This window comes from Rousettus aegyptiacus, unplaced genomic scaffold (assembly GCF_014176215.1).
Source record: "Rousettus aegyptiacus isolate mRouAeg1 unplaced genomic scaffold, mRouAeg1.p scaffold_m13_p_8, whole genome shotgun sequence".
Taxonomy (NCBI): Eukaryota; Metazoa; Chordata; class Mammalia; order Chiroptera; family Pteropodidae; genus Rousettus; species Rousettus aegyptiacus.
The window spans coordinates 100,899,942-100,916,263 of record NW_023416311.1 but is presented as its reverse complement, the minus strand read 5'-3'; the positions used below and the strand labels follow the sequence as shown (position 1 = coordinate 100,916,263).

General features: G+C 31.0%; 1 pseudogene; it reads right to left on the bottom strand.

Moving 5' to 3' along the window:
• Positions 1-1,170: 1,170 nt before the first annotated feature.
• LOC118607024 lies at positions 1,171-1,288 on the bottom strand (annotated as a pseudogene).
• Between the last annotated feature and the right edge of the window lie 15,034 nt (positions 1,289-16,322).

The following is a 16,322-nucleotide window of genomic DNA, read 5'->3' as shown; positions in this document are numbered from 1 at the left end:
CAGTTCTACCTTTAATCCTCGACTTGTAATTTGTGATTAGCCTTGAGGATACCTAAAGTTACTTCAGTATTGCCTTATCTTACTTTTTGTAAAATTTGATATTATAAAATCTTTTTTAGAAGCCTATCAAATTTAATAATTTATTTAATAATCTAACTTTATATTCATTTTTTTGTATGCATTTCATCTAGGATCTAATTCAATGTTGTTTTGCTTTAAAATGTCTTTCTTTGTGCTTGTTTTTAATTTATTTCTGTTTTCCTATATAGAGATATCAATTATAAATTTTAAGGATTCTCTTTTTTAAATATAAGCATTTAGAACTATATATTTTTATCATAGCTTCAGCTACATCATGTTAATTTTGATACGGTATGGTTTCATTAGCATGTACTACACATTTTTGGAAAATGGCTTCTAATTACTTCCTTGACCATTGATGGCTAATTTACCAATGTTGACAGTGAATGCAGCATCTCTGCTTCCACCAAGGGTAGATTTCTTTAAGAATGAAGGGCAAAATCCCATTCATTCCCAGTGACATTGTCAGTTGAAACTTAAGGGGAAACCCAAAGTTTTAAAAGCATTAGTTTAGGCTCCTAGTCAGAGGAGAGCACCAGACTATCTGGAAATTTAATGGGAAAATTCTAAAAATGAAGAGAGATATACAACTTTTTAAAAAGTTCTCTATATATCTCTCACTGACTGGAAAACCACAGTCATATACAAGGAAGAAACAGGAATGAACAGAGGAAAAATAAATTTGAAGCACAATTTAAATCCTGGTCTTCAAATGTTCTACACAGCACATTCTCAGATCCATCGGCAGTGGTGGAAGACTTACGCACTTGAAGTGTTCATGCATAACTGTTGCCCATTTATTGACTGACCACTAGTTTAAGCAAATACGTGGGTAACTTCTAGAAGGAAGAGCTAAAAAAATAAAATAAAAATCACAAAAAACAAAACAAAACAACAACAAAAAAATAGAACAGAGACACAGAAGTTGTCAATCAAGAATTCTATACAGAGCAAAATATCTTTTTATTTTTAATTTTAGTTTTTAATTATTTATTTATTTTTTATTTTTTAGGTGAGACAACCCTTGGTTGACCTCACAGATTATAAGGACCTTTGTCAGCTCACAATCCCTTACTTTTTTATTTTTTACGCCTATAGCACTTGTGTTCCTAGGTGGTCTCCCATCCAAGTACTAACCAGGCCCAACCCTGTTCAGGTTCCGAGATCAGACAGGATCCAGCTTGTTCAGGGTAGCATGGCCATAGACTTAAAAACATCTTTAAAATAAAAATCAGTGTGTATAGAGATATGCCCCCAAAATAAGAGACTGAGATAATGTATTACTAGCTTATGTGACTTACAAGAAATATTATAGGAAATCCTTCCAGTGCAAATAAAATTACTAAAAACAATAAATCAAATCTACATAAAAAAAAAAAGAGACCAGAAATGATAAATATGTGGGTCAGTATGAAAGATGCGTAAATGTATCTTTTTATGTCCTTTTAATTTCTTTAAATAATATTTGTATAAATCAGTAGTTGTAACACTTTATTGTTTAGTTTGTAATGTATATATACAGAGAGATATAATATGTGTGTCTATATCTATGACAATGATAAAATAAAAACTGTGATGGAAAAAAGTTATGTTTTATAAATTATGTTTTAATTGCTAGAGCAAATACACACACACACACACACACACACTCTATCTCAAACTATCATTAAAGTCTGTCAATATATGGGAATATGCCTCATTTTCTGAAAAGTCAGTATACTATTACATTTTGTAAACATGATAATTTCTGTAATCTTTACTGTTAATCAGATCTATTTTTAATATTTTTATTTCATAATAATCCTACCACGTTAGACATATATGTATTTGTACTCTTTTAAAATTCCTTAGTATAATATTTTGAATATAAAATTGATATAGGTAATTTGTAAAACTTTTATTTTGACGTAAATTTAAATTACCCCCATTACTAACCATTTTTTAGAAACCATTTTTTCTATTCTCTTCAACATTGAACACTATGAAATTATTATGAATATAAGGAAATGTATTTTGTGAATTTTTTTTCTTAATGTGCAATCCCTGCATGTTTGTTGGCTTGAAGTTAAACTATTTTTTTTTCATTTTTTTTATATTTCATTATCTGTGAATTCCCTGTTTATATTTGTTTATGTTTGTTTTATGACTCTTTATTAATATTATTCATATTCATCACATGTATTTTCTTACCTCTTTTCTTTGCCCAACGTTAACTTTTTCTGTAGTTAAATGTGTCAATATTTTCCTTGTAGATTGGTCAGGACTAAAGGCAGCAGATTTTACCTGTGGATTGATGAAAGCCCAGAGCTGTGCACCTTTGTAATGAGAACAGTGGCAGGCAGAAATTAAAGAAAAGTACGGGAAACAATATTAATGGAACAATGGTGTGCCTGGCGAGAATAGTGCGGCTCTGATAGAAAATCGCAGGCATCACAAGCCGTCCTGGGAGAGGTGAGTACTGCCGCGAGTTCAATGGAAAGCTCTCGTAATTTCCTGAGATTGAAAAAGAAGAAGGGTTTATATAGTTTTATTAACCAATGTCACCCCAATAAATTTAATAAAGTTAAAAAAAAAAAAGATGGGGCAAGAAAATAACCTGCGGTTCTACATTGGGGATTATTTTATGTACATAATGTCCCCATATTTGTCTGAGAATAAATAGGTATTTGTCTGTATTCTATGTTATATTAGTAAATAGTAAAATATTAAATAAATTAATATATTTAGGTATCTCTTTAATAGATGATATGAATATTTTATTAATTACCAAAAAATTGCAAAGATTTCTTAATGTCATTAAGCATGTACTTTCTTTTAATTGTAATGAACTTTTTTATGAGTTTATAAAACTCTACCATATGATTACGATGGCAATTTCTCTAACTTTGGTATTTTAATTATTATATTCTATTAATTGCTAACATTATAAGGAATTATTACATATAAAATAAATTTATTTTTCAAATTATCAAAATGAGCCTGTACATAAAATATTGCTGGTTGTTGTATAGATAATAGTTAAACTTAGTATGTAAGTTACTCACAACTACATCTGAAACAAGGCTCAAGATATCTCTCTCTGGCCTAATATTTTACTTGAGAGCTAATAGAGATGAACTTTTTCTATTGCCCATTATGTGTTAATATTTATTTAATCCAAACAAAATTTAGTTAGTCAGAAATTATTAATCTTCATCTGGTAGAAAAATTAAATACATAATGAATATTTAAAATAGATGTGAAACATGTTCCTTTTTATCGTGCTTTTAAAGAATTCTTAACATTGTTTCTGTGACTTAAGCGTGCATCTTATTATGATTTGGAGGCAAAAAAAAGGATATCTATTCCTGTAGTACATTTTGGCTATGTTTACCTGCAAATTAAAATTTTATAAGATGTGCAATCTTTCTACTTGCTTTTGTTTAAAATATGAGTCAGTAATTTATTGAGAGATGATATCAGGTGAGCATAATCCATTTCAACACTCCAACACTTTTCAACTACTCAATTTCCTGATATTATTCCCTTCCTGGGTAGCAATATTGTAGGTGTTCTGATATCTTTATCTCTATACCTTCTCCAATTTCTAGATCAGTCAAGTTGTGGAATGGAATGTGGATATTGAGAAACGTTTCTTTCAACTGTGAGCATTCTGATATTTCCCTCGAGAGGCAGTTAAAAAAATCATTGACCAGAACTTCCAGGCCTGCAGTTGCTTTGCCAATTAAGAAACATTCAGGGTATTCCAGGGTGATATGTATTACTAGAATAATTCTCTTCTCACTGACTTCAGAAACCTTGACATTTCTGCCTTTATATGTTAGTTTAAAAATTATGCCTTAAAGTTCATGTTGAAAATCATATTTAAGATTTCACTATCTATCTGGAAAACATGGACAATCACTTTTATATTTCGCACAATAACTGCAAATTCTGAATTCACATGTGTATTGTTATCTAACTCTGAAAATGTCTTTTCTTGCAACTGTTACTGAAAACCTTTAGGGTACCATCACTGAAAAAAAAAAAAAAAGGCTCAAATAGAGGAAGAAGTATTCCATGATAATATAGTAACATTTTTGAGCTAAATTCTAATAGAGATATTTTAAATAATATTAAGAAAATGTTTGCAAAGCATGCTAAGTTGCTGGGCAGAATGTTAAATGTCGACACATTATACAAAGTGAAACACAGTTGGAGTAGATTACACTGCTTTATTATTTCAGCTACAATTGTCTGCTGCACATATATTGACAATTCCACTATATCTCAGCTTTCTTCTCTGTAAAAATAAGTGATTTTATTATTTCATAACAGTTAACTGAAAATGCTAAAAAATGTGCATCTTATCTAGAGAATATATTTTACATTTATGAAACTTCACATGGATTTATTCAATTTAAATTTATATCTATGCATAAAAATAGATTGGTGTCTGTTGTATTCTTCTGAAGAAAGAAATAATCTTTTAAAAATGTTAAAAATCAAATTTTAATTTATGAGTCTGTTTGCATATTCTTTTTGACTAAAATTATTTCTCTCTATAAAATACTATATCTTTTATATTATCCGTTCTGAAATATGTACATGCAACTATATAAATTGAATTATTTCAAAAATATTTTATTATAAAGTTTTAACAACACAGAGATTTTTTCAAAGTTATTTTTTCTCCAGCAATGTTTGTCTACCGAAGCAGGCACAGAAATATATGGCACTATAACAATAGTAAATTCTGCAATGAAGGGCAGTGGACAAACAGCATGCAATACAGTGAAATTTTCCTGGTGGAATGGGAAATTGTCAATTTTTCAACTTGAAGTATGTGAAGGTTTATACAAAGATAAGGGTGTAAATTTATTAAAGGAATAAAGAGCAAACCTAATACATGGATCTGTAAAAGACCCTTTACTTTAGGAAATGGCATGATTTTCTGTGTGACTTGAACAAGAAATGAAACTTAAAAGACAATATGGAACTATTATCTCGCTAAAGAGGTTTAAGATGGAAAACCAGGACTTATTTATAATAAGAGTAAGACTGAAATCATTAGATATGGAGTGGTATTTAAATAAGTAACTACAGGTAAATGTAAACAAAAATATTTTATATTATTTGTGTTATACCAGCTTAATGAATAAGTTGAAAATATATAATCAGGGTTAGATATTAGCTTAAAAATAATATGTGATTATGAGATTTCTACGTGTCTTTGTATCAAACATTCTATCCCAGGGCTATACTACACTGCACGCTATGTACACACACACACACATCACGACAGATCACAAAATCACCATCATCATCACTACCATCTATGTAATTATCATCAAATATAATTTTAAGAGAAGAAATTATAAGTTTTGGAAGTAAGATATTTGATCTACCCCATTAGAAAAAGCATGACTTTTAGACTATTTGTTGTGTTCAGTTGGAAAGACAGGTAAAAATAGACTTCTGGACAATTCTCAGGGTAATCTAGAAGATTGGAAAAGTAAAGCTATATGGTGAGAAATGCAAGTCTCTAGGGTACACTACCAGATAACAATAGGTGAAGAAAAAAATAATTATTTTTCTGTATTTATGTGTCACTTGAAAACTTTAATGTATATTTGATAAGTCATTTTGTCCTAAAAATTGAACTGAGTTAGGTAGGGTAAAACATATTTGAAGTGAAATTTGGCACTCATGTAAATAAATGCATTACACACCAAATTACAAAACTACTTGTATTCACATCCTTTATCTATTCTCTTTCTTCGCATCTTTAAAATTTGATAATAAAATTCATCTTCTAATTTGAATCTATTTTGTTCCGATAGGCATTTGATTTTTATTAATAAAATAGGTACAAGTGAATATAAAATTAAATATTCACACCACTAGATTAAATTTGGGTGATTTATTTAATATCTTAAATTTATTAAGAAAATGTTAATATCATTCAGATAGCAGAAAGCCTCTTTCATATTGCATAAATTTTCTATGGCTGCTGTAACAAATTACCACTCACTTAGTGGTTTAAACAATACATACTTATTCTAGCACAGTTTAGGCGTCCAGAAACAGTATCAATATCATTAGACTAAAATCAAAGTGTGTGGGCAGGGCCACAATCTCTCTGAAGGCTTAAGGTTGAATCGTCCCTTACCTGTTCCTATTCCTGATGCTTCCAGCTCTCCTTGGTTAGTGCTAAATCACTCTAATGTCTAGGTCCATAGTCAAAGTGCTTTATTTGTATATGTATCTAATCTCGCTCTTTTTCTCATATGAATACATGTGATAGCACTTACCAATTGCCCAGATAATCCTGAACAATATCCTCATATCAACATTTTAAATTTAATTTCTTCCAATGCCTTGTATTTTTTTTTCTCAATGAGGTAATATAAACCTTATATTTGCATGATCAGAGTCTAGATCCTGATATCTTTAAGGGACATTATTCACCCTACTGTAGTCTTATTTCTGGCCTTGAAAGATTCATGTCCATAACCCATGCAGAATATACAGACAACCTCAAAAGTCTCGACACATTAAAGTATCAACACAAGTTCAAAATGTCATCTAAATACCATCAATTTAAAAACGTCTAATCTCATCATCTCAATCATGTATGTCATCTCTTCGGCACTTATCAATGGTTGTCTAGCCGCACCGTTGCCCTTCTCTTCAAAGCATCCTTTCCTATGAATTATTCTAATTTTATCATAGTTTTCTATCCGAATAGGCTGAGAGTTTCCCAAATCATTAAGTGCCTCCCTCTTATGAAGATAAATGTGATTGCAAAAATATTATTATTATTTTTAAAATAAATTGACATTTACAGGTTTTAGGCATTAGAACCTGATATCTTTGAGGGACATTATTCGGCCTACTACACATGTCTGCATACCATTGCTTTTGAAAAAGCAGTTTCACTTTACTTAATTTCATAAAAATTTTATAGACCTTACAGATCTCAAAAGCCTCTTCTTTCTATTAAAGCATAATCTTAATTATTAAAATAACTAAAGTATATATTTTATCACAATTCTCAAGTTAAATATCATTTAAGGACTTTTAGAACATATGCTATTTTTGTTTGATTTTCCTGTTAATATATAACATACTGGATTTCCTTAGAATAATGATGTTTGCTCAGGGAACTACATACCTATTTGACTTATTTACATTCTATTTTCAGACATTCAGTAAATGGTTTACTACGTGATTATAATTAAAGACCTAGATTATTATTTTGTCAAATGAAACATTCTATTTATATTTTAAATCACATGGCATTTCATTGCCTTCTGATAAAAGCCACCCCTAGAACATTAACTCATATATATGTAGTATCTCTATTAAGAAGCAGGTTATTGCAAGACAACCTATTGATTTGAAGCGATGGACTAATACAAAAATATAGCAATTATAGATGCACAATGCTGCAGGAATTGCCAGTCCCTCATATTTCAGCTCATTATACTACAAGCTTCTTAAAGGACCAAATGAGTCTCCATCACTTGCTCTTGGGAAGTGAAGAGGCTGCAGTTTGATTCTGGGAATGATACTTCTAGAAGTAAAAATACCTGTATTAGAAGCATGATACTTGCTCTCACGGATCTACCTGGACACACTCTCTCCTTGTCACGATTAAACATGTAACATGAATCTCTCATAAAATCTGAACCAGAAGAAAACAAAATTCTTTCTGCTTGCTCAGTAGTTTAATGCAAATGTAGAGTAATCCGGGCCTTGTCCCAAGGATAGAAGATGACGTGTATTTGAATAAAATTTCATAGCACAAAATAAAATAGACAGATGAGAACTACATTGCTTGAGGTAAACTCCAGCTATGCCCCTGACTAACTATGTGATATTGATCTGTTATTAATCTTTTCTTCAGTAAAATAGGGAAAGTGACTGTTGTCAATTTTATTAATGTTTCAAATTATTTTCTCCTTTCACAGGAGTCATACAATAATACCTCCTGGTTTCATAGTGTTTGCAGTGCATTTTCACATTGGAAGACTGCACGCCACTACACCACTGAGAGCAGGATTGATCATGTGATGTGCCTTTGGCCAATACAATATAAATGGAGTGGCATGTACCACCTCAAAGCAGAAGCTGTCTGAAACATCAGACAGCTTTTACCTACTCTACTCTTGCACATGGACAGTATGTCTCAGATAGAGACCATTAAGCCTGAATCTTACAATTAAGAAACTATAAAAATAGAGCCACAGCCAACCCACAAATAATAACAAGCATGAAAAAAAAAATAAAACTGACTCTTTTGTAAGCCACTGTGATATTGAGAGTGATGAAGAATAAGCACATCATTTAGCAAAAGCTGAATAAATAGTAATATCTACTTCACCTACTAATAATCAGGAGGTTCAGGTATAGTAGTTAGTAACATACCAGGTAAGTAGAAGTAGACAAATATGTTTTATGTTATTACTGTTACTATTTTAAAAATCCAAGCAGTGATGCTGTGAAAGATGATCACATGTTAGATTTTAAAGGAGTAAGAAAAATAAATCTCATTTCATTGGTTACAATGTACTATGCTAAATCTAGGAGTGACGGGTAGATTTCTCCAATTTCATTGAGGAATAAACAATAGAAACCGACTTTTAAAGCCATGAGTTTTCAAATACTTATGAGATTTGTTCATTCAAGAAAATCAGATAATCTCCTAAATCGGTCACATTTCATACAACTCTGCCACTGCTCCAGCAACAAAAACAACAGAACTGAAGAATACCTTATTTCAGAGGTTATAGTCATCTTTTGTTCTCCCCTAAAATAAAAATAATTCATTTGGAATAGAATAAAAGTAGCTTTCAATAATGGTTCTTTAATAGTTAAAATTTCTCTTAGAGGGATTAGGTTGCATTATTTATGCAACATGTAGAAACACAAGATGATAAAAAATTGTTCTAGAAAGTCGCAATGATGCTCCGTTCTGATACTAAATTTCAGTTCTATCCCATGAACTCTTATCTATTTGAAATTAAAAGTTACCACACTTGTCCTCTAAATTTCAAGAGTCTCTAATGTAAGTATAATTGATAATTCCAGGTATTAACCTATAATATCCATATGTATTTATATTTGTTTATGTATATAATCATTTTAAGTACATCGTTAGATCCTTATGAGCAGAAACTGATTTTTTATTTCCATGTATCTAGCATTGGCCCCAGATGATGGTCAAATTCAATATTTAGTTCATCTTCCCCCTACATATTGACAAATTACTAGATATGAAATGTTAATATGAGGCAACTAAAAATAAAAGTACTTTATTTCCTCATTCTTATAGCATGTTTATTTCCACTGATCTCCAAAAATACATCAACACAGCTTCATTGATGGTCTCTTTATAAAAGGAGGGATCTCTGGATTTTCAAATGCAGACATTTGCTTTTGGTAGTATTGTCCTTCTGTTAAGTTCATTAAATCTAAAATCAATAATAAGTCAAATAAATATTTGATTTACAAAAGAGCATTTATTAAAATGTTTATAATCAATATAAAAGTAACTTTAGAGGTACAATTGATCCAGTTATGTCAAATGCCAGCTGAAATTTCTGATGTGACTGATTGTAATTTAGAAATTATAAGTATAAATCAATTGAACTTTTCCAAGGTCAATTGTATTTTTAAAATATTTTTATTTATTATTAATATGTGTTGAGTATCAATAATACACAAAACATTATAGGAAAGAGAAACATGCATAATAACCATTTGATTGCAAAGCTGCATGAAAGAGACTATAATGGTAATGTTAGATAATATCTATAACATAATTATTTTGTTCCATGTAATGTATTATGTACATACATTTCCTTTTTTAACCAATTTAAAGACAATATAGTAAATATGATAATCCCAGAATTGTGAAGGGGTTAAAGAATCTTAGTTAGCTTGATAAAGACCAAAGATCTAGAACTTTGCAATCAACAGAAGACAGGTTTATAGTACTATAAATTCTAAATGTTAAAATGTCTACCTTCTTATATTTCATTCATATAATATTTGATATTAAAAAAAGTTTTTGGCTTTTGTTTGTTTTGGTTTTTACAGTCCAGTGTTTTTATAGTCCAATGTGGACTGCATGGCAGATATCATTTGAGATGCTGGAAAATAGTGAACAAAACAAAACTAAACCAAACAAAAAACAAAAAACTGAACCTAATATTGCTTATATTCCACTGAAAATGGGACTCCTGACCAGACAGAGGCAGCAAACATTTGCATTTGTGAAACTATAAGCTCCTTATATATCTTCTCCTAATATTTTCTTCAAGTTATTTAAAATAGTAAATAAAATTTGCAGTGCCCATAGTATCACATAAAGGGATGAGAAAGGAGATTTAAAACAGTGTATCATGGGACAAAGACAGGAATGGCTCATGATTTACAGGCAGCAACGTACAAAGCCGGTTTTATCTAGGGTTTCAAAAAAACTTAGCACACACTGATGCTGCATATGATAGCATAGTACAGACTGCGAAATTCTGTAAGTAGGAGAAATTATCAGATTTTTATTCTAGTGACTATGGGGAGATAAGTTATGGATAAGCAAGGAGTAAGACCAAAGGTATGAGACTGGGAAGACATTTAACTACTGCTAACATCAAAGGGCTACCTGATGGTTCTGAGTTCAGACAGTGACATGCAAATGGAGGAAGAGGAGATATGAAAAGAAAATCAGTATTTATTAAAAAGAAGCATTTGGGAAACATGTTACAGGATAGTCTGAGATGTCACTGCGCTTCTATGTCTGAAGTCTTTTTAGTGCTTGGGTGGCCCTTTGCCTCTTTATGTCTGGTGCATGTTTCTGTGCCAAGGACATAGTATGCTTTTTGAGTCAGAGGAACTTTATTTAAAATGTCGTCTTTCCGTGTACTTATTGTGTGACCTCTTGACCATAATACATAGCTTCCTGTGCCTTTGCTTCAGAATCTAAAAACAAATAATTTTACCATGCTCACAGTACTTCAGACATATTAAACAAATTATATGCATGAAATAATTTGTAATGTATGAATTGCTATACATGATCCTATTGGGAATAAAATAAGAAAAAACAGAGTTGTACATAGTCCAATTTTTTACATTTATTTCAATGAATAAATTATCCTAAACTTATCCTCTACTTATAAATGTATTTATAACTATTCAAAACATGTTTGTGTCTGTTTTGTGAAGTTTGTAATTCAAATGCCAAGAAGTAAATGAATGCATTCTTTAAAGATTACTGCATTTTTCATCCTCTGGCTGACCTGTGGCAGAATTGCAGTTTAGATTGCTAAAACCAGTGTCTGTGCTTTGTGCCTACCTCTCTGTTTCTAATGAAATCTGTCATCAGCTAAGTGTCACTGTGGAAGACAATTCATTAATTCCATCTGATATGTTTCTAGTTGATAATTACTAATATGGCAATTCTTCCATTTTATTTGGTTTTAATTTTGTCACTTTTATAGTGAAAGTACAGGAAATAATGACAGGGCAGGGTATCAGGCAAGGCATTTTTGGTCAAGGGGTTCGTTTCTTCTAATCCACATAAGTGTAAAGAAAAGAATGCCACACGATTGCAGAATTTTGATTGATGAAGGTTTCTGCATAACCTGGTTGCTTCTCTAATCCTTTTCTCATCTTTCCAAGATATGAAACAGAGCTATCGTGTATGGTTATCACTTTATGAACAAAATAGTTTCAAAATATATATTTTAAAAAGAGCTATTATATTTACACACATAAGGAAAAAAGGATATGCAAATATCTAAAACATGTAAGAAAATATTCGACTAAGATTTAAGTAAAACATTAAATTTCTACTTGTTAAATTATGAAATTAAAAATAAATTTTAAAGGATATGATGAGAAGTCACTGTATACAGCTTCTGATTGAGTAAATTGATACAAAGCTTCTGAATTGGCCATTATTATTGTCTTTGTCTTGACTTCTTGGTTCTTAATACATCTTGGTTCTTAATACTGTTTTCACAGTATTCTAGAACGTAGATATGTCATAATCTATTTAATTAATCCCCACTTGATGCATATTTAGGTTGTCTTTTATTTTTAGATATCGCAGTGCATAACTCCTGGAAATTTGTGTACCTATATCCTTGCACATATTTGTGATTAATTATTTGGACTATATTTTTAAAAGTAGAATGACTGATTCAAGTAATAGTCATGCTTTAAATTTTGTTCTCAAATTTCCATACCATTTTAAGTTTAAATAGTTTCACGTTCAGTCTCATTTTCCCTCAGGCTCACAGTAAACATAATCAAAATTTTTAAAATGACAATTATAAACAATATCTTAGATTTTTACTGTTTTTTTTTCTGATTATTAAAGTGATTTAAATATCGTATATATATTTTTAAAAATTATTAAATATAATTCCAAGTTTACTCTTTGGAAATAATTTCAAATTTACACAAACTTGTAAGAAAAATATAGAAATGTTAAAGATGGATTCTGTAGCCATTTTTTTTTTCTTAGCCAGCTTTTTTGATGTTTGACTTTGCCAGTAAGAGAGGGCTAGAAAGACACCATAAGACACTTTTCAAAATGGACTTGTTTTTCTACACAATAGCCAGAGACCTACCAGGGATAAGTAGGGGCACTGGTAGCTTTCTTTACAGTGGCACTGACAGATAAATTGTGGCTAGCATTCACTGGCAAGGTTCTCTATCAGCGAGTGGTAGGCAGCTCCTCAAACCTGCTGTGGTATACAACACAACCAGCAGCTCATTCCATTATCAAGAGTGGACTTCTCTTACAGACCAGCTGTGGCTTATACATTTTGACAATACTTCATTGCCACAGTCAGACTGCTTGTTCCTTTGGCATTCTTCTCCTCAGATATCAGAAGCTCAGTGTTGAATTGGTACCCCTGCCTTGAATTTCTGATTCTATCCTTGTTCATTACCTGTCAGCCTTAGAAATATTAATTATCTTATGAAATTTGAGCATCTGCATTCCTTAAAGTATTCCATCAACATTTATTTGATAAAATTTTCTTTAAATAAAAAACTTCCTGTTCCCTTTAGTGGTATAGTTTCTACTCCCAGAAGAATCCTGATGGGTAATTTTAGTTTTTGTTATATTTTGTGTTGTTTTTCTTCTGACTTTCTACTTATTTTTTCTTGTTTTTGAGGTTTCAACCTCCACCTCAAGTAATGAATAAATATATCCACCAGCAATTATTGAATAATCAAGTGTTTTCCCATTACTTTGAAAGGACCCTTTTTATTTTTTGCAGTTGAAATCTCATGACTTGCTCTTTTTGTTCTGTTAAATCGCCTTTTTTGTATACCACTTCAATGCTGCTTAAATTATCTTCTCTTTCTTTTACATGTTAATGTATCTTGAAGCAAATTAACCTATATTATCTTGCCCTCCATTGAAAAAATTCACCTCAAGATTTCCCAGGTTAATTATTTTGACATCTCTTTTTTTTTTTTTTCATAATTATCAATCTTTTTTTAAAAAAGTGAAGTTTTGAACAACGTTCTTAATCTATATTTTTCTTGAGTACAAAGTGCTTCACGCTTTTGTTATTGAATTATAAGGACAAACTAGAAATATAAAATTTTAGAATTTCAACAGAATAGAAAATGAGATTTTAATTTTACTTCTAAAATTGCCTGTATTACTCATTTCTCAGTTTTTTTTTTTTTTTTTAAATCTAGACATGAGATATCCTGGCTGGTAATTTGTCGGGGAATATTAAACTCTCTTTTTATTTCATTTCAATTGGGGGAAAGGTGAAAGTTAAACCGATCATCCCTATGGGGATAATAGACCTTCTCCTCATGTAGAACTACACTTGATGAAATTTTATTGAGTTTCATTGTGTTTCCTCTAAAGGGTACTCAGTTTCTCAAGCATTTCCTCTTAGAGTGTATGCTACATTTCACCAAAAGATATAATTTCCCAAACAACAGTAGTAGTAGCCTGATCATAGTTTTTTGATAGTCTAGTGAAAAATTCTACCAGTTTTCCAAACAATGTATTATTATCTTAATTTCAGTCACAAGGATAAGCCATATTTTTAAATCAGATCAAATCTAATCTACCTCTAATTAGACAACTTCTGTAATACTAAAGAACTATTTGTAAAACCCATGGGGGAACTTCCATAAAAATTCTAAAAATGAAATATTTCTAAGGGGAATAGCATAAAGCTCTGAGTAGGTAACCTTGATCATGTATATTAATATATTATGTGAATATGTAGAAATGATAAGTCTGCTGTCCTCTGGAGATGCAGCCTTTTTGCCTAAAAATCCTAGAAATATTAAGAAGAGACCAAAAAAATTAAACCATCACCTGCTTCAAAACTATAGTGGACAGTTATCACAGTGTACTTCTTAAGCATCTGAAACCTTTCCCCATATTTGGTGATTTCTACCAAAAATAGATTGATGAGACCCACCTCACATTCTAGAAGGGAAATACAGTAATTTAGTAGATTTTATTAGTGTTTCCAATTATTCTTCACTATCCACTGCCTTCCCTGTAAAAAGATTTTACAGTTTTGCCATTTGCCAAGTTATTTTAAGTGACTCTTTATGGCAGAAGTTTAATTTCCTGCTTCATTAACATCATACTTGGCCTCGTCACTTGCTTCCGTCCATGAAATGTGAGCAGATGTGATTGTGTACCAAGTCGGAGCAGAAACTTTCATAGACATCACATCACTCTTCCTTTTTATTTTAGGTCCCGACATGAGAATCCATGTACAGTAGAACCTCAGTTAACACAAAACTGGCATGTAAAGTAATTAAGATTATATTATCTTGCTAAAATTTGGGGGTTATATTTGTCGCAGCATAATTTGATGGCAGCCGAGAAACACATCTAGTGTCCCAACTTATATCTGGACATGTCACATAACCTCAACCATCAGAAATGCCCGTGAAGTAGGAGCTAGTGACGAAGACGCAGATCAAGTAGGAAACACATTCTTTTGGCAGTGACAGCTATGTACTATTAGCCAAGGACATTTCCCGGAGATAAAAATATTTATTGTTTGATGCCTTCGAAGAAGCAACAGTGAAGGTTGTCCTGTAACTCTTACTTATTTTATTTTTTCCTTTTTTCTTTTTTTCAAAATGCACAGTCTCCAGCATTTCTGCTATATGATTTTGAAGTCAGCTCCAGCTTTTGTTCACCCCCTGTTCTTCAAGATCTAGCATCCCATGGATTTCTGTAAGCTAAAAATCGCAGTGCTTAAGTCACCCAGTTATTTTCTGTCCTTTTCAGATAACTGCCAAATGTTTCATAAATTGTCAGTAGAATTTATCTAAGGAAATGGAAGTAATCCAATATTGATTGTGTGGCCATGTTAAGATGAAAGCATTTTGCCAAGTTCATATGTACAGAGAACAGATTGGTGGTTGCTACAGGTGGGATCAGGGCAAGATGAGTGAAGGGAGTCAAAAGGCTCAAACTTCCAGTTATAACATAAGTCATGGAGAAGAAAAGTACAGCATGGTGACTATAATTAATAATACCGTCTTGTATATTTGAAAGTTGCTAAGACAGTAGATCTTAAAAGTTTTAGTCACAAAATAAAATAAACAAACAAACCTGTAACTATGTATGATGATGGCTGTTAACTAGACTTACTGTGGTGATTATTTTGTAATATACACAGATATTAATTTGTTGTATACTTGAAAATAATAAATGGTATATGTCAATTATACTTTAATTTAAAAAAAGAACATGAAAGCATTTTAAATTCTGCTACTTTCATTGGGTGATTTTATTGGAACATCTTGGCCTGGTGTGGGGAAAAAATGATAATTAAATTGTAATCTGTGATGAACTGGAAAAAGATATATGGTGAAATCAAAGATTTAAGAGACTGAATGTCTCATCTCAAAGAGAAGTATGAAGAATATAAAATGTTTAAGACCACGAGGTGAAGAAATTTTTGTAATAGTGTTGATCAACGTACAAAAACAACACAATGGTAAATTTTCTAAATATATTCCTTAAGGCAATGGCTGAATCTCAGTGGAAACTGAATTTGTGAATTCTTAAATTACAACTTTGGTTAAATTTACTATTTGGCCAGGTAATTGGACATTTTTATTGGTAGCTCATATTGTTTTTCTTCTCAATTTCTAAAAAAAATTAAACATTTTGGAAGAAATGAAGAAATCTTTCTTATAATCTTGTAATAAAAAATTCTACTTCATAAATCTTA